The 20,451-nt window shown below is 35.9% G+C and overlaps 1 non-coding gene across 1 annotated transcript in view; it reads left to right on the top strand.

The window, feature by feature from the left end:
• LOC101926519 (ATP-binding cassette sub-family A member 10) overlaps window positions 1-20,451 on the top strand; it is an 80,740-nt gene that overhangs the window by 4,212 nt on the left and 56,077 nt on the right. The window contains exons 4-9 of the transcript XR_010581961.2: window positions 2,061-2,225; window positions 2,899-3,002; window positions 5,354-5,580; window positions 8,729-8,870; window positions 9,078-9,263; window positions 10,227-10,364. This is a non-coding gene — a transcript (ATP-binding cassette sub-family A member 10). The remainder of the gene's footprint in view (window positions 1-2,060; window positions 2,226-2,898; window positions 3,003-5,353; window positions 5,581-8,728; window positions 8,871-9,077; window positions 9,264-10,226; window positions 10,365-20,451) is intronic.

Raw genomic sequence — 20,451 nt, 5'->3', positions numbered from 1 at the left:
TCAGGGCATGTAAAATCTATTTAAAATCAAATCAGGTATTGGCTACTGAACGTCAACAAATTCACGGCCCTTGATCATAGAGTAGTGAGGCTTTTTTTTTTTTTCCCCCATAAGACTTTTTCTGGATATCTGGACTCAGAAAATAGATGTCTCTATGTTATGTAGGCTGCTGCATTAATTTGATGTATGCATCTTATAAAGAAATAAGAACATCTGAGAGTCATACTTACTGTGTGAGACCTTTGCCTACCATCCTTTATATCTCTACTGCCATTAGGAGTAACTACGGGCTGTCAGCTGTGGTCTCTGGCCTGCTCCATAGAGGCCTTTGCTCCTGCATAGAGAAGGTATCAGGATAAAATGTTCTTTTCTTCAGTAATCTTAGCCTACCATCAAATTTCTCTTGTTGTTAACTCTCATTCTGCTAGTGTTCTGAACATTGACCATTTCATCCTTTTGTATATTTTATCCAATCTGTTAATATCTCAGCTCTAATCACTGCTTTTTCTTGTCTTTCTGAAACTTTTCTTTAGTTTTTTGGTGTCTGGATTGCCATGCCAAGGGACACCTCCAAATTCTGAATTTTAATTATTTTATGCAAGCTTTGGAATGGGTATTGTTATCCCTGGCTGCTTTACCCTGTTTTGTAATTCTTCATTGCAGTTTCTGGAGCTTTGACTTCGGTCGGCCTCCCTTACTTGCATTGTTTACATGTTCTGCCTCACCACAGTGTTGATTCTGCCCTGATCTGTCTCTACTCACTTCCTTTGTGTTGTCATTTAACTCATTTGTTCTGAACTCATGAAGCATTTACTGAACCCTCAGGGACTATTCTTACTGTATGCACAGTGTAAGCTAATTGCCACTTTCTGTCTTAGCCTTATGGACCATTGGACTCTGCCTCTTTCTTATATAAAGTACTTCATTCCAGCTACCATGCTGGCCTGTTCCAACCACAGCTCCTCTCTCACTGTCTTACTCTACATTTATCTAACTCTTGCTTTTTAGCATAAGTATTCATGGTTTGGCCTTGACAGTATTTTTTATACCTCTAGAAAAAAATCAGTGATGTTAGCATTGTCCTCATAAAAGTTTTACCACCTGACTCTATATTTGGAAGGATGAGGAGTTTTGAAAGGTATGGCTACAGCATAAAATAAACAGCTTTTTCATCTTAATGTAGACTTCACCCTGAGTGAAATTTAAAATTAATAAAATTTTGAGAACATAATACATAAACATGTAAAAAAGGAGACACTAACTGGACTTCAGTGATTTTTCAAAGCTTCTGTTAGTAATAGATTAAACACTTATTGGGTGGATTACTCCTGCAGATGGTAAACTCATTCATTATGCACTGATTACTATAAACTTAATTCCTAGAGAGTGTTCTTGACCTCAGAGAATCTGTAGGTAGACTATACTTTTTGGTTTTTGTACTCTGATTCTTTGTATACAATTTACTTCTAGTATACTATTTTCATGTGATAGATACCAGTTTATAATCTCGGCAGAAAAAAAGAAAACAGGAAATTCTTAGTATTTGTATTGCTTACCTTAAATATTTTTCCTTTTAATTCCTAAATTATTTTAGTTACTAAAGTAATATCTACTTTTAAAAAAAGTTGAATAGTACAAACTTGTATGAAGCAAAAATATGAGAGCTTTTCCTTTCGTCTTCACCACTGCTTCCTCTCCTCCCCTACCTCTCATTCAAATTGTGTGTATCTTTTAAGGCAAATATGCACATGGTCATATATAGAATATGTTTCTATGCTTACATAGGCACACAAATTCAGTTTTTCTTTACCAAAATGAGATCACACTAAAAACAATATGCTACAAATTTTTAAAAGACAATATATCCTTTGTGTCTTTTCATGTATTTACACTGAAATTAAAACAATTGAGTTTCACTCAGCCTTTTACTAAGAGGCAACTATCCGGAAATAATATGTAATACCACTAATTTTATATAAAATAAGCAATTGTATTTTGTTTTTGTGTCCTCCAGTAATAAGTTTACATGATTATTTATTTATATTTTTCATACATGGTAGGAAGAACAGTCATTGGGACACCAGACGAAGAGACCATGGATATAGTACTTCCAAAAAAGTACCATGAAGTAGTGGGAGTTATATTTCGTGATACTTTCTCATATCAGCTGAAGTTTAATTGGGGATATAGAATCCCAGCTATAAAGGAACACACTGAAAACACAGGTAACTGTATGAAAACTGATTATAATTTTTTTTTGGTACTTCACAGAATCCCCTGTTTGGAATGGCTGCTAGGAATATTAATACAACCATATTAATACAACCATGTAAATAATTAATATACATTTCCCCCTGAACTTAATCATCAGTCTTTAACTTAGGATGAGTCTCATTATTTTGGCAACTATTCATATGTCCCTTTTTTTTTTTTTTTTTGAGACGGAGTCTCCCTCTGTCACCCTGGCTGGAGTGCAGTGGTGCAATCTTGGCTCACTGGAACCTCTGCCTCCCTAGTTCAAGTGATTCTCCTGTCTAAGCCTCTGAAGTAGCTGGGAGTACAGGCACACACCACCACACTCAGCTAATTTTTTTGTATTTTTGGTAGAGATGGGGTTTCACCATGTTGGTCAGGCTGGTCTCGAACTCCTGATCTCAAATGATCCACCTGCCTTGGCCTCCCAAAGTGGTGGGATTACAGGCATGAGCCACTGCGCCTGGCATCATATATTCTTTTTTCTCCAATTTTGTAGAGTACTTTAAAAATCCTCTATATCATATAATCATAGGCTTTGAGCTAACATTTAGATATTTTTATTTTTGAGCCAAAGTTAAAGTTTTGATTCCAGCAATTGACTCCATTATATAACTATGGACATGTTTTTCTTCTTCCTTAAAGAACACTGTTGGGCCATGCATGGTGAAATTTTTTGTTACTTGGCAAAGTACTGGCTAAATGGGTTTGTAGCTTTTCAAGCTGCAATTAATGCTGCAATTATAGAAGTAAGTGCCTAACTTCAAAGCTATATTTTAAATCTGTATTTTTCTCTCTTTTTAAATATCTGCCTCATCCCCTACCCTACTCATACACTCTTAGGAGGTAATACTTTGCCTCTCATCCTCAGAGAAAATAAAAGCTGTCAGACGGGAATGTCTCTTAACTAACATAAACCCTATAAAACTGCAGACCTACAACCCTCTACACCCATTCTTTTCCTTCTCTGTCTTCATCCCTAATGTCTTTCCTCAGTTCGTAGTCTGGATCCCATTCCTCCCAACTTCATCAGCAAAGTTCAACTGTGGACTTTTGTTTCTGTCTCCTCTTTTCAATCTCTGCCTTTCTGCTAGATTCGTCTCTTCAGGATTTAAAATTAAGTTCTTCACTTATGGTTGAGACCCTCCTTTATCCACTTTCCTCTTCACACGACTACCTTAACTTCCTTCTATTAAGGGATAAGTTTCTTGAAAGGGTTGTCCTCCTTTGACTCAACTCAAGTCAATATTATCTATCCCTACCATACCATCAAAAAAGCTTTTTCTAAGGTAAATAACAACTCCCATGTCAATTAACAACTTTTTCATTCCTCATCTTACTTGATTTCTCAACTAAATAACATAGGACTCACCTGATTTTCCTTCTCTGTTTCTAGCCTTTCCCTCTCAGTCTTCTTACCAACTTATCTCCCCTTACACTCCTACATCTTTCTATCTGTAGTTCCACAAAGTTCTATCCCAGGCATCTCTTTCTATCCTATATGTTTTCTCTGGATGGTCTCATTCATCCCCATACTTCTAATTATAATTTATATGCTGATAACTCCAAGAACTCTAACTTGTAGAATAGCAACATTTTTCTATAAAGGACCGCACAGTAAATATTTTAGGCTCTGGGAGCCAAATGTGTTGTGACTATTCACCTCTGCTGTTAGTATGAAAGCTGCTATAGATAACACAAACAAATGAGTGTGCCTGTGTTCAATAAAATGTTATATACAAGACATGTGGTGGGTCAGATTTGGTCTGGGAACTGAAGTTTGCTGACTTCTAAAGGAGCTAGGGACTAAAAGAGCTAGACCTCTGCTCTAGCTCCATGTATCTGACTGTCTGCTGGATACCTCTACTTTGATGTCTCAAGCAATTCAAACTTAGTATGCTGAAAACTGAATGTGAATGTTTTTCTGTGAATATGACTGAGTCTTATAAAATTTTCCCTATCTCAGTGAATGCTAAAACCACCTAGTTGACCAAAAGGGACTGGGGAATTATCAGAGAAAATTTTCTCTGTCTCACTCATCATATCCAATCTTTTACCTGGCCTCTTATTTCTAAGCTCAAATCTATGTACTTCAGTTCTGCCACCTGCACAAGGCCACATCATTATCATATCTTGCCTAAACTATGGGAGTGGTTCATTTCTTTAGCCTTATCTACAGTCTATTTATTTATTTTTTTTTTTGTGGCAGGAGCCTCTTTTATGTGCTCCAATGCACTATATACCTTCTTTCCTTTTCATATACTGTTTACTCTGCTCAGAGTTTTCTTCTCCATCCTCAATCCTCTCCGCACAGTCTTTGTTTAGGAAAGATCACAACCTTCAACACTCAGTAAAAATGTCACTTTTTTAGGGAAGCCTTTCTTTCTTTTTTTTTTTTTTTTTGAGAGGGAGTCTCGCTCTGTCGCCCAGGCTGGGATGCAGTGGCCGGATCTCAGCTCACTGCAAGCTCCGCCTCCCGGGTTTACGCCATTCTCCTGCCTCAGCCTCCCGAGTAGCTGGGACTACAGGCGCCCGCCACCTCGCCCGGCTAGTTATTTTTTGTATTTTTTAGTTGAGGTGGGGTTTCACCTTGTTAGCCAGGATGGTCTCGATCTCCTGACCTCGTGATCCGCCCGTCTCGGCCTCCCAAAGTGCTGGGATTACAGGCTTGAGCCACCGCGCCCGGCCGGGAAGCCTTTCTTGATTTTCCTTTACTTTTCGTTTAACATAGTTGCTCAATTGTAACTAAACAATTTATCATACAACGATTTATTTAATACCTCTCCTTTCTTCTGCTGCTGTGCTACAAAATGTAAAGCTCTATGAGAATGAAGAGTGTTTCTGTCTGAATTGCTGCTATTTCCCCATCACCTAGCACAGCATATTATGCATGATAGACCTTCAGTAATTTCTCAAATGATTCTTATAATTCATGTCAGTTGGTACCAGAAGTTATTAAGATTGTTCTGATATTAATAGTTCACCATACTTTAAAATGATGAGAATATGTAAATACTGAAATTGAAAATAAAAAGTATGTGGTTTTCTAATACATTTTGTCTATAGTTAACATAATAAATTTGTTAATGTCCCAATTTAGGTCACAACAAATCATTCTGTAATGGAGGAGTTGACATCAGTTATTGGAATAAATATGAAGATGCTACCTTTCATTTCTAAGGGAGAAATTATGAATGAATGGTTTCTTTTTACTTGCTTAGTTTCTTTCTCTTCTTTTATATATTTTGCATCATTAAATGTTGCAAGGGAAAGAGGAGAGTTTAAGAAACTGATGACAGTAATGGGTCTCCGAGAGTCAGCATTCTGGTAAGTTAAGTTGCTACTTTATTGTATATCATACATTAATCATTAAAGAAACTAGGTTCTTAAAAAATTGAATGTACTCACAAGTTTTCTTGCATGTATTCAATTTAATCACCTTACTTGCATTAGAGTTTAAGATGCTTGCAGTAGAAAATAAGTAAGGATTGTGTTTATGTTTCCCTGAGTTGAAGAAAAATGTATGATCATTACATATTGCCAGAAAAATGCTGCATAAAAACCACCCCAAACCCCGCAACCTCAAGCAACAATTATTTATTCTTTCTCATTTGTCTGCAGTATGGCAGATCTAGTCTGGGCTTGGCCAGACTTGGATTCAAGGTACAGATTAGATCCACGTGTTATTCCTGTGACTCACTTCCTTCTTGGGCCAGTAGGCTAGCTGGTCATGGTCTTCTCATTCAACCACAGAAACACAAGGGGGCAAGTCTCTGTGCAAGCACATTTCAAGCTCCTGCTCACATAATATATAATAAAATCTCATTAAAGTAAGTCACATGGACAAAACTAAAGTCAAGAGGGAAAGAAGTATGTTCTGCCCACCATGAGATCAAAGCAAGTCAAAGTGACAGTCTCACATTTAGTGACATGGGAAATTATGCTGCTTTTCGTAACAGTGAGGAGCAGAAAAAGGTTCAAAAAATTTTGGACAATAAATGAATTTACCACAGTGTCACTGGGGCCAGGTCACAGTCTGTAAAAATGTTATTTGGGTGGAATTGATCAAACAGTCTCAGGATTAAATGAAGCAATATGTTTAAATCACACAGCAGAATGTTCGGTGCTTGTTAGTGCCTGGTGAAAGGCATCTCTCTCCATCTATCTAGCCTATGCATTTATGTATGTATCTATGCATTCATCCATAGATGAATCTATGCATTCATTCATCCATGTCCTTTTCCCCCTAGACTTTGAGATAGTATACAATTATAGTAATAAAGTAAATATTTAATAATAATGAGGTATTATAGTCTAATAATTATAGAAATAATAATATTGTTTAAGTACTTTACCATGTTCTAGGGATGATAGAACTGTTATCCACATTTTACAGGTAAGAGAACTAAAGTAGAGAAAAGTTAAGATTTTTCCCTAAAACCTGTAACTTATAAGCAATAAAGCCAGGAATCAAGCCTAAGAAAACAGCACTCTTTCAGAGACTGTGCTACAAAACTCAAAAATATTAATAAAATGAATTTAATGACAAGGGGGAAAAGGAGATAGAAAAAGCCTTTTGTGAAACTGGACTACAGAAATCCCTACCATATTATTAGCTTTACAGTAGATAAGTATTAAGTTTGGATTCAGATTTTTTGGTCATTTTTTTGCTATTTTGAATTGATGCATCATAATTGTATATACTGTGGGGTATGTGTGGCATCTTGATACATATATACAGTGTATAATGATCAAATCAGAATAATTGGGATATCCATCACCTCAAACATTGGATCTAAATTTCTGAATGATTCTTCCCTGATATAAAACTGTACAAGGGTACAAGATACCAGATTTTGTGTTGGATATAATTTTTTTTATTAGTTGATATGTTGCATCTGTTATTGGAGAGGGTGTCTTGGACAAGCTCTTTGTCCTCTTTTCAAAGACAAGGAAAATAGATTTTTAAATAATAAAATGATATAATTTTCTTAAAAAAATATAGCTTTGCAAATTTTGTTCTTTAAATTTTTATAAGAACCCATTGCCAAATGCAAGTATCCCAGGTATTGAGGTAAAACTGCTATATTTCTTGTAAAGCCCTCACACTTCTTCTATATTATCCCTTCTTCTACTTTCTATCTGATCAGGCACAAATTTACTACTTAGCTCAGTAGATGATACTACTTTGCCCAAATAAGGCTCAAGTATGCCAAATTCTCATTTATCAATAGCTTGGTTTTTTGTTTGTTTGTTTGTTTGTTTTATTATTGAGTAATAAAATCCATGGTATGGATGTATTTCAGTTTGTTTAATTCTTCAGCCTTTGGAGGAGATACAGGTTGTTTCTAGTTTTTGGCGCTTATGAACAAAGCTGTTATGAACATTCATGTTCATACAGTTTTTGTATGAACATAAGTTTTAATTTTTCTGGGAAAAATACTCAGTGGTATATTTGCTGGATCATATGGTGGTTGTTTAAAATGTACCTTTCCATCTACTTCCAGAGATTTTCAAAAGCAACAATGTTTTGGCTACTTTGACATTCAATCACAGTTGTACAACTATAATCATCATGATACCTTGTTTTTTGTTTTTGAGATGGAGTTTCACTCTTGTTGCCCAGGTTGGAGTGCAATGGCATGGTCTCTTCTCACTGCAACCTCCACCTCCGGGGTGGCGATCTTCCTGCTTCAGCCTCCAAAGTAGTTGGTATTACAGGCGCCCACCACCACACCCAGCTAATTTTTTGTATTTTTAGTAGAGATGGGGTTTTACTATGTTGGCCAGGCTGATCTCAAACTCCTGACTCAGGCGATCCACCTGCCTCAGCCTCCCAAAGTGCTGGGATTATAGGCGTGAGCCACCGTGCCCGGCATCATGATACCTTTCACTTTATTTTGGTTTCACATTTTGTAGTAGCACTATGGTATTCTGATTCTTAAAAATAATACATTGTCTAATGTCCACAGACATACAAGGATAAAAAATGAAATGAGCTTTACTTAAATTGGAAAGATTTCTGTTAAACATTCAGAAGAATTGTATACCTTAGAAAGCTTTAGTATTTTTAAAGGGGAGACTGTCACTGTTTTTCCACTGACATTTTATGTAGTCATTTAACTGAAAGAATAAAAGTATATTTAATTATATTAAATATAAAATTTGTTCTACAGCTATAAAGATAATTATAATAATGGCTACTTTCTATGCCACATGCTAAACTAACATCTTCAAAAGCATTATCTCATTTATTTCTCAGAACAACCATATGAATACCATGAAAAACTCCATTTTACAGATGAGAGTGAGAGAAGATAAGTAACTTGCCAATAGTCAGAAAATGTGCATGGCTACCCGTTTAGAATAAATTTAGCCCTGATTTTAGAGCTTGTGCTCTTAACCATTTTGCATATTACCTCTCCAAACATTTATGTGTGTGACATGTTGAACTAACACCTTGTTTCTACCATAGGCTCTCCTGGGGATTGACCTATGTTTGCTTCATCTTTGTTATGTCCATTTTTATGGCTCTGATCATAACATCAATCCCAATTATATTTCATACTGGCTTCATGGTGATATTCACACTCTTTAGCTTATACGGCCTTTCTTTGGTGAGTTGGTAAAACATATTACCTCTTAACTTGTTTCAGATTACAAATATATGAGCAAATAATGTTTCTTTGGGATATTAGTGTAGTCACTATATTTTCTATCCTATTTTCTATATGTTTTGAGAAAATTTTTGACAATGTGAGAAATTGATGAATTCATGACTCTTCAAGAAAAAGTATACCAATTGGAACTCTTTCTTCCTTCAGATAGCATTGGCTTTCCTCATGAGTGTGTTAATAAGGAAACCTATGCTCGCTGGTTTGGCTGGATTTCTCTTCACTGTATTTTGGGGATGTCTGGGATTCACTGTGTTATATAGACAACTTCCTTTGTCTTTGGGATGGGTATTAAGTCTTCTTAGCCCTTTTGCCTTCATTGCTGGAATGGCCCAGGTAAGAACATAATTATTTCAAGATTTTATTATTAGATTTTCAAAATATGTTCTTATTCAAGAATTTGGTGCCTCATGAAATTTAATACTCAGCCACTCTGCGTTTTAAGAAATTCTGCTGTTGAGAAACTAAATAAGAACAACAACAAAATTTTATCAAATGGATAAACAAAGCAGGCAGATCATTTGTAAAATCCTAGCAAATTTAAAGAAGAAAAATAATTGCCCATTATCTGACCACTGAGAAATTTCTGGTTTGCATCACCATTTAAAGAGGCAGTAAAATGTGAGGTTATGAATAACGAGTGAAGCCAGATGGCATGGATGAGGGTCTCATCTCTGTTGCCTACCAGCTGGTGACATTGGGCAAGTCACTTAATCCCTTTAGCCTGTCTTCTGCAGAATGAGGATGTCAGTAGAACCCACCTCATGGGGGTAAATTTTTAAGATTAATTGTGCTATTATATACATATAGCACTAGTACAGTGTCAGATACATACTATCTAAGTGTTAACTATTATCATTATTATCTTTCTAGTTTTTTCTTCAAGTCTTCAATATTTATTTAATAATTGAATGTTTCTGTAATATCTTATACTTAGAATTTTTATGTTTCTTTAAATGGGCTCCAATTATGTTGCCCACTTCAAGTTTTCCTTCCAAAGTATGTTATATTTGGTTTCTTGTCCACTTCTCCATATTTTCTTTGTCAAAATACCCATGATTAATGATACAGTTACACTTCTCTTTTTTGTTTTACTTTCATATATAGCATTTTACAGTTTTGTGAGAATACTTCTATTTTTAAAAAGCAGCAATACTAGTAGCACCTTTACTATGCATATTTGAAAAGGTATTAAAATATTAATTACATATGTCTAGGTACCACCTTTTTAAAAAAATACATTGTTTTATATAGTTTTATAAGTTCATCTAACATTTTATTTTTTCTTTTAAATCTCAGATTACACACCTGGATAATTACTTAAGTGGTGTTATCCCTCTGGGGATTCGTACATAATGATAGCCACTTTCTTCATTTTGGCATTTGATGCTCTTTTCTATTTGATATTAACATTGTATTTTGAGCGAGTTTTACCTGGTAAGTTAATAGTGTGGTTAAAGTTAAATTTAAAGCAATTCTCTTTCTTAAAACATATATTAATACCTGTTTATTTGTAATTTAAGAAGCATTTCTGATAGTAGAGAAGAAAAATTTTCAAAACAATAGAATTTCCTCATTTCCATTTTACTGTGTAATGGTATGAACTGAATTATTTTTAAACATAATTTTAATTAAAAAGAACTGTGTTTATTTTGGTTTTTGTCTTTCGTAAAGGTAGGATATATGTGTCGGTGTGTGTTTTGGTTGGAGAGAGGGAGGGAAACACTTAAATCAGCTATGGAATAATGATGCTTTTGAGTGCTTCAGTTGAACTCACTTATGTAAAATAGTTCATTAATTGGTTCTTGCTAATATTTGGCTCAAGTATACTTGTTCTTCTGAATCTCAAAACTATGAAGAAGGAAACACAATATGAAGTTAGTGGATTTGATTTTGTTCCACTGTGGTCTGTAAACGGGTGGGAATAGATATTCCATGCAAATGGACACAGGAGTAGCTATTCTTATATCAGACAAAACAGACTTTAAAGCAAGTCTCTCCCTTTTGTGGAAACATCAGCCCAATAAGAGTGCTTTCTATAGTGTTATTAAAAGTAATAAAATAGGGGAGGGACCACAGAGTGAAGGAAACTCCTAGCCGAACTTTGTAGTAACTTTGACTGAGCATGAATTATCTTGAGCAGAATCGGAAGGGGCCAGGGTGGGAGTTGGTTAGGGGGTTGAACAGAAAGTGTCAACACTAGCACAGAAGCCACAGCCAAAGATGTGGGCAGGTGGGGAGGGCCCAGCCAGGCCTGAGAGCCCTGCTTGCTTTCTCAGCGGGGAGGCTTATAGCCTGGGGCAAGATCTCAGCCTAGCTCACTGGCTGCCTGAATATAAACTCAGTGCTGTTGTGGGGGCACAGCGGGAGTGAGACTGGCCTTGCTGACTGTGTGGGATCTGGGTGAGGCCTGTCACTCCTGGCTTTCCCCCACTTTCCTGGCTATCTGTATGATACAGAAGAAGTAGCCATAATTTCCCTGGGAACATAATTCCATTGGTCTGAGAACCACCCCCGGCAAACCTGTCCCCCACAGTGGTCAAAGCAAACCCCACCCAAGGAAAGTCTGAGCTCAGACATGCCTAACCCTGCCCCCACCTGATGGTTTTTCTTTTACCCCACTGGTCTCTCTTCAGGAGACTCACCCAACACATAAGGACTCACATAAACTTAAGGTAAAGTGGTGGGAATAGATATTCCATACAAATGGACACAGGAGTAGCTATTCTTATATCAGACAAAACAGACTTTAAAGCAACAACTGTTAAAAAAGACAAAGAGGGGCCGGGCGCGGTGGCTCAAGCCTGTAATCCCAGCACTTTGGGAGGCCGAGACGGGCGGATTACGAGGCCAGGAGATTGAGACCATCCTGGCTAACACAGTGAAACCCCGTCTCTACTAAAAAAATACAAAAAACTAGCCGGGCGAGGTGGCGGGCGCCTGTAGTCCCAGCTACTCGGGAGGCTGAGGCAGGAGAATGGCGTGAACCCGGGAGGCGGAGCTTGCAGTGAGCTGAGATCCGGCCACTGTACTCCAGCCCCGGCGACAGAGTGAGACTCCGTCTCAAAAAAAAAAAAAAAAAAAAAGACAAAGAGGGACATTATATAATAATAAAAGGACTAGTCCAACAGGAAAATATCACAATCCTAAATCTATGTGCACCTAATACTGGAGCTCCCAAATTTATAAAAACAATTATTACTAGACCTAAGAAATGAGATAAATGGCAACATGATGATAGTGGGGGACTTCAGTACTCCACCAATAGCACTAAACAGGTCATCAAGATAGAAAGTTAACAAAGAAACAATGGTCTTAAGGTATACCCTAGAACAAACGAACTTAACAAATATTTACAGAATATTCTACCCAACAACTGCAGAATATACATTCTGTTCATCAGCACATGGAACCTTCTCCAAGGTAAACCATATGATAAGCAACAAAACAAGTCTCAATAAATCAACACTATATCAAGTACTGTCTCAGACCACAATGGAACAAAATTGAAAATCAACTCCAAAAGGAATCCTCAGAACCATGCAAATACATGGAAATTAAATAACCTGCTCCTGAATGATTGTTGGGTCAACAATGAAATAAAAACAGAAATTTAAAAATTATTTCAACCTAATGATAATAGTGACACAACCTATCAAAACCCCTGCGATACAGCGAAAGCAGTGCTAATAAGAAAGTTCATAGCATAATATACCTACATCAAAAAGTCTGAAAGAGCACAAATAGACAATCTAAGGTCACACCTCAAGGAACCAGAGAAACAAAAACAAACCAAACCCAAACCCAGCAGAAGAAAAGAAATCACCAAGATCAGGGCAGAACTAAATGAAATTGAAACAAAAAATACAAAAAATAAATGAAACAAAAAGCTGGTTATTTGAAAAGTTTAACAAAATCGATAGACCACTAGCAAGATTCACCAAGAGAGAAGATCCAAATATGCTCAATTTGGAATGAAATGAGAGATATTACAACTGATAACACAGAAGTACAAAAGATCATTCAAGGCCACTATGGACACCTTTATGTGCAAAAACTATGAAACCTAGAGGAGATGGATAAATTCCTGGAAATATACAACCCTTCTAGATTAAACCAGGAAGAAATAGAAACTCTGAACAGATCAATAACAAGCAGTGAGATTGAAGTGGTAATTAAAATATTCCCCCCTCAAAAAGATGAATTCATAGCTGAATTCTGTCAGACACTCAAAGAAGACTTGGTACCTATCCTATTGACACTATTTCAAAAGATAGAGAAAGAGGGAATCCTCCCTAAATCATTCTGTGAAGCCAGGATCACCCTAATACCAAAACCAGGAAAGGACATAACAAAAAAAGAAAACTACAGACCAATATCTCTGATGAACATTAGATGCTCTCAACCAACAAGTGGATAAAGAAAATGCGGTGTGTGTATATATATAGATCATACATATATTTGATATATATGATGTGTATATATATATGATATATATATACCATAGGATACTACTCAGCCATTAAAGAGGAATAAAATAATGGCATTATTTAAGGCTGGTTCCCTATTTTTGCAATTGCAAATTGTGCTGCAATAAACATTCATATGCAAGTGTCTTTTTCATGTAGTGATTTCTTTTCCTCTGGGTAGATAACTAGTAGTGGGACTGCTGGATCAAAGGGTAGTTCCACTTTTAGCTCTTTAAGGAATCTCCATAGTGGTTGTACAAGTTTACGTTCCCACGAGCCATGTAAATGTGTTCCCTTCTCATGACATCTGTGCCAACATCTATTCTTTTTTTATTTTTTAAATTATGGCCATTTTGCAGGAGTAAGGTGGTATTGCAAAAATATGGGACGAGCCCAAATGCCCATCAATCAATGAGTGGGTAAAGAAAATGTGGCATATATATGTATCATTATATGAGTGTGTGTATATATGTATTTATTAAATATTTATTTTATATATATATAAATAAAATACTACTCAGCCATAGAAGGAATGAAATAATGGCATTTGCAGCAACCTGGATGGAGTCAGAGACCATTATTCTAAGTGAAGTTAACTCAGGAATGGAAAACCAAACATCATATGCTCTTGCTTATAAGTGGGAGCTAAGCTATGAGGATGCAAAAGCATGTGAATAATATAATGAACTTTGGGGACTTGGAGGGAAGGATGAGGGGTTGAAGGATAAAAGACTACACATTGGATGCAGTGTACACTGCTCGGGTGATGTGTACACCGAAATCTCAGAAATAACCACTAAATAACTTATCCATGTAACCAAACATCACCTGTTCCCCCAAAATATTGAAACAATAATAATAATAATAATAATAAAGTAATAGCATAAGCTCTACAGATGGCTTTTAAATGACTATAAAATTTGTAGATAGTGTGTACACATATAATCCTAAAAACTAACGTACAGTCATGTGCTGCATAATGATGTTTTGGTCAGTGATGGAGTTACAGGTACCACAGTGGTCACATAAGATCATAATCCCATATTTTTACTGTACCTTTTCTATGTTTAGATGTGATAAGATAGAGATACCATTGTGTTACAATTTCCTACAGTATACAGTACAGTAACATGCTGTACAGGTTTGTAGTCTAGGAGCCGTGGACTACCACCATATAGCCTAGGTGTGTAGTAGACTATATCATTTAGGTTTATAGAGTACACTCTATGGTGTTTGCACAATGACAAAATCACACATTTCTCAGAAGGTATCCCCATCATTCAGGACACATGACTGTACTTATTTAGCTCTATAAAAAATCCATGTTTTCCTCACACATAATTTCTTACATGTCAGAATCTATTACTGTCATTTCAAACGCTACTTATTTTAGTATATTCATCTGGTTTCTAAATCAGGTATTTTATTTGAAAAATATTTATGGCTTTCTTCTAGACTTGTTTTGTTAGGTTAATCTTTATTATACTATCATTTACAGTTTAGTCCCTATGTTTCTTCCTGGCAAATAATACAATTTTCTTTTTCAATTTCATGATGTATCATTTTCATGTGAGTAATTTCTTATGTATGTAGCAAATTGGCTTCAAAATTACTTTGAAAAATTATTCCTGTGAAGAAATGAATTCTCTAATTAGATAAAGTTTCTTCTTTTGACTAAAGAGCAGCATGTAGCATACATAACCCATATAAAACTATCTTAACATGTTGCCCTAACTTGATACAGGTCACAGTGAAAGCACTCTCATATTTGATAATTTTAAAAATTACTTTATTGTTATTTTTCAAACAGGCAAAATGGAACTTCAAATCCTAAAGCTTGTCTACTTCTGTATGCACTCATTCTGTCACTTATACATATGGCAAGAGCATTAAAAACACCCTGTTCTCTAAATTCTTTTTTTTTTTTGAAGACAGGGTCTCCCTGTTACCCAGGCTGAAGTGGAGTGGTGCCATCATAGCTCAGTGCAGCCTTAACCTCCCAGGTTCAAACTATCCTTCCACCTCAGCCTCCTCCGTAGCTGGGACCACAGACATTGCCACCACACCAGACTAATTATTTTTTTTTAATTTTTTCGTAGAGGTTGGGTCTTGCTGTATTGCCCAGGCTGGTCTCAAACTCCTGGCCTCAAGCGATCCTCCCACCTTGGCCACCTAAAGTGCTGGGATTACAAATGTGAGCCACTGTGCCTGGCATCTAAATTCTTAAAAGTGTCCTTTAACTAATTGGTTTAGGCTCTGCTCTATTTTCTCATTGCTTTCTTCCTTTTGGAATCTCTTGTTTTAGCCTTTGTCCATCATTCGTTACCCTTTGTAATATAAATCAAATTAATTTTCTTTATCCCCCAAAACCCGGGAACCTAGCAGACAAAATTGGAATTCTTTGTAGTAGGTAGAGGAAGAAATAAGCTGTATTATTGCCAAGGTTAAAATTTTTTCTGTTTTACAATTCTGTGCCATATTCCATATTTCCCCTTTACTAAATTTTTGGTTTTCTGTAGTAAACATAATGTTTTTCCTAATACATTCTTATAAAATTTAATTAGTAATTCACTGTCTCTATACTTTACTGACCACAAAACCTTTTTAAAAATAATTAATTTAATTGCCAAAAACTTGATATATTTACCATGTACACATGATGTTTTGAAATAATATACATTGTGAACTTAGCCATATCTAATTAACATATCCATTACCTCATATACTTATTTTTTGTGGTGAGAACACTTAAAATCTACTCTCTTAGCAGTTTTCAAAATACATTGTTATTAAGTATAGTCACCATGTTGTACAATGGGTCTCTTGAATTTATTCCTCCTACCTAACTAAAATTTTATATCCTTTGACTAACAAACATCTTTCCAACCTCTCCAACCCCTGCCCTCTCCCCACCCCCTGCCAGGCGCTGGTAGCCAAGATTCTATTCTCTATTTCAGTTCGTTCCACATTTTAGATTCTACATATAAGTGAGGTTATGTGGTATTTATATTTCTGTATCTGGCTTATTTTACTTAACATGATGTATCTCCAGATTCATGCATGTTGTCACAAATGACAAAATTTCCTTCCTTTTACAAGCTAAATAGTATTCTATTGTGTGTGTGTATATATATATACCACAATTTATTTCTCCATTTATCCTTTGATGGACACTCAGTTTGTTTTTTCATATCTTGACTATTGTGAATAATGCTGCAATGAATATGGGAGTGCAGATATCTCTTCAATGTAATGCTTTCATTTCCTTAGGATGTGTACCAGAAGTGTAATTGCTCAATCATATGGTAGTTCTATTTTTACCTTTTTGGGAACCTCTATCATGTTTTTCATAACGGTTGTACTAATTTACATTTTCACCAACAGTGGCAAGGCTTCCCTTTTCTCCACATCCTTGCCAACACTTTCTACCTTTCATCTTTTCCATAGCATCCTTTCTAACAGATGAGAGGTGCTATCACATTGTGGTTTTAATTTGCATTTCCTTGATGATTAGTGATGTTGAGTACTTTTTCATATTCTTGTTGGCCATTTGTAAGTCTTCTTTTCAGAAATGTTTATTCAGGTCCTTTGCTCATTTTCAAATTGGGTTATTTTTTTCTTACTGTTGAGTTTGCTGCATATTTTGTATATTAACCTCTTATCAGATGTATCATTTGCAAATATTTTCTATTTACTCTGTTGATTGCTTTCCTGGCTATGCAAAAGCTTTTTAGTTTGATGTAATCTCATGTGTCTACTTTTGTTTTGTTATTCATTTCTGGGGTCCTATCCAAAAAAAATCATTGCCCAGACTAATGTCATGAAGCTCCGCCTCCTCCCCCACCCCCATCCCCATTTCCTTCTAGTAGTTTTACAGTTTAGGGTTTTACTTTTAAGTCTTTACTTCATTTTGAATTGATTTTTGTACAGATATTCCTCAACTTACAATGGGATTTCATCCCAATAAACCCATTGTAAAGTTGAAAAATTATAAGCTGAAGCTTTACAAGTTGGGATCAATTTGTATATGGTGTGAGACAGAGTCTACATCAAACTAAAATGCTTTTACACAGACACGAAACAATCTCTCATTTCCTCAAGTGGCAGGTATCTGTTTTCACGTTGTGCTGCCTGACAGGTTGGGAAGGGGTGGCACAGGTTTTGCAAAACTGTCTTTTCTGCCCTCTTCAATGTACCTTTTCTTATTTCTGAGTTACTACACTCAGGTGCTGTACTCGGTCACCTGGTTTTCTTAGCACTTGTGAAGGTATTTTTGAGTGGATAGTTGTTTCAAGTTAATGTTTCTGCTAGGGAACAAGTGCTGGGAAGTCCCATTACACACCTTGTTGATGTCTGCTATACCAACTTCATTTTTTTTTTCATTTAAATGATACCTCTGAGCATGTCAGGGGACAAATTTTACATAGGATGTTTTGTTTAAAAGAAAAGTATTATTCTAGAATCACATTTTCTGTATCATTTGTATCTACCTAATGTCTGGAGGTCCTAAATTTAAGGTAAGTTTCTACAACACGATGATGGGTTTTTAAGCTTTAATAAAAACAATAATGTTCTTTGTTCACAGACATTGTATGCTCAAATCCCATCTACTATGAAGCTCAGTTATAACAGTTAGATATAAAGATAGAAACTCCAGACTTATAATTCTAGCAATATTACATTTGTGCTTTTACCATTTCCCCTTCATGATCTTCTGTTGTGATTAGAATTACAAGTTTTACATGCAACTGAGAGCTTTTTGATCATTAATATGGTAACACAAATTCCTCATCTCTAGAATTTAATTAGCATTTTAATAGGCAACATTTTCATGTTTCTTTAAGTCCTTCACTTATTCATAGTCATCTTGTTTTTCTTTTCCAATATTCCCCCAGCCTCACTGCCCAGAAGCACAAGTAATCTTTAAACCTGGGAAAACTGAATTTGACTTTTTCCTTTCAATTCCTGTTTGTATAATCTATGCTTTTAATAATCAACTTTCAGTTCATTATTTAATCCAGAACACGCATCTTAGAGGTGCCGAAACAGTGATCTAGAGAAGTTATATGACTGGCCAAGAATACATTTAGCAGAATTTGGACTAGAACTTTGAAACTCTGACCTAATGCTCATGTTATCCAGGCTGGTCTCAAACTCCTGGCCTCAAGCCATTTAGCTGCCTTGGCCTCCCAAAGTGCTGGGATTACAGGCGTGAGCCACTGTGCCTGGTCAATCTAAATTTTTATAAGCATCTTTCAAATCTTTATTTTTAGATGAGGTTATATGTAAATGTTTTTACATTTATAATTCTTTTACTGAACCAAAACAAGCCAAGAATTGCTAATGATATCTATACCAATTAGACATCAGATTTAATCTACTTATCCATTTAAAATGTAATGCTTATTGAAGCCTACGATGGGTTAACAGTCTGAGTCTTCAAGGCTTTTGCAGTTAGCATTGGAAATACTTATGTAAATTAGTAGTTAAATGTAGTGTAAGAAGTGTAATAAGAGAGGATACCACAGGGTTCCATGAGAGGGTAAGTTCTAGGGTTGTCAAATTAGAAAAGGCATGGAGGAAACACCTCAAATTGCATTTAGAGGATAAGTAAGTTTATCTTGTGGAGAAGAGTCTTAAAAACAAATCATCTGAAAGAATCTTGAAAACACATTTTGTCTACAGTCATATTGTCAACAGCATGTATGCTCAGCAATGCATTTTAATTTTCTTCCTTTCTATATCCTTTCCTATTTGACAGCAGTTATCCAGCCATAGAGTCAACAGCAAGTATGCTCAGCAATGTGAAATAGTATATCATAAGGGAAATTAAAAATTGTTTGGCAGAGTTCGTGCATAGTAGGAGTCTGTGATGTAAAAATTATTAACCAGTGTACAAGAATTACTGGGAGATTTTTCCAGATGCACATGCTTGTGCACATTACACTATAGCATGTAAAGATCCCTGAGATTCTGAGGCTTATCTCCAATAAGCCCCTCTATAGGTACCTGGTCATAATTTTCACTTGATATGGCATGTACAGAATTTTGGATTGTGTCCACTTGGGCAACTCAAGTATTGGTGATGATCTCTGACAAAATTTTCACCTTGTCAGATAAGAGAAAGAATGTGAAATTTATTTATATATCTTAATTCTTTAATTTGAAGTTGTCTTCTCTATTGTGAGATCATAGCTTTTCTCTATCTGTATTTTGTAGTGAAAATATTTCATTTTTGCAGTGATGGTTATAGCATAACAGATAGGCTTTTAAACTATCCTTAACACAATGTATTTGTGTCTTGAAATATTGTTTGTATACAAAATCCAAAAACGTTAGAACAACTGATGCAAAAAATGGAGAGAGACTGAAGTAGTAGTGTATGTAGGCTCTTTCACTGGTGAGATTTGCATTTTAGGAAGCTCTCTCTGGCAGCTGCATGAAGAATGGGCTGAAAGCAGGTGGATACTAATCTGTTTGAGAGTATCAAATTAAGATGTCATTGTAATGTAGAGGGGAGAACAGATTCACGAAATTCTTAGGTAATAGAAACAATCTGATTTGGTGGTTAATTATATAGAAGTTGGGGGAAGTGAGAGAGAGGGAAAAGAGGTGAGGATGGCTCACTGGTTTCTGGCTTTGGCTACTAGAGGTGAGGCACTAACGAGGACAGGCAACAACTACAGTAGTAGCAAAACAAGAATATAAAACATTAGTTTGATTTTTGATATGTTTTTAAAAATACTATAGTTTCTATGAATAAAATGAATTCATTTTTGAATTTTAATTTGTTTCCCCTTCTAAAATTTTTGCTTTGTTTTTTCATAGTATAATTTCTCTTTTTGGCTAGTTCAACTCTAGATGTGTTTACATATTTTCGTTTTTTTTTTGTTTGTTTGTTTGTTTGTTTTTTTGAGACGGAGTCTCGCTCTGTCGCCCAGGCTGGAGTGCAGTGGCCAGATCTCAGCTCACTGCAAGCTCCGCCTCCCGGGTTCCCGCCATTCTCCTGCCTCAGCCTCCCGAGTAGCTGGGACTACAGGCGCCGCCACTGCGCC

Source organism: Macaca fascicularis, chromosome 16, assembly GCF_037993035.2.
Source record: "Macaca fascicularis isolate 582-1 chromosome 16, T2T-MFA8v1.1".
NCBI classification, from domain to species: domain Eukaryota; kingdom Metazoa; phylum Chordata; class Mammalia; order Primates; family Cercopithecidae; genus Macaca; species Macaca fascicularis.
This window is presented reverse-complemented; position numbering and strand designations above follow the sequence as displayed.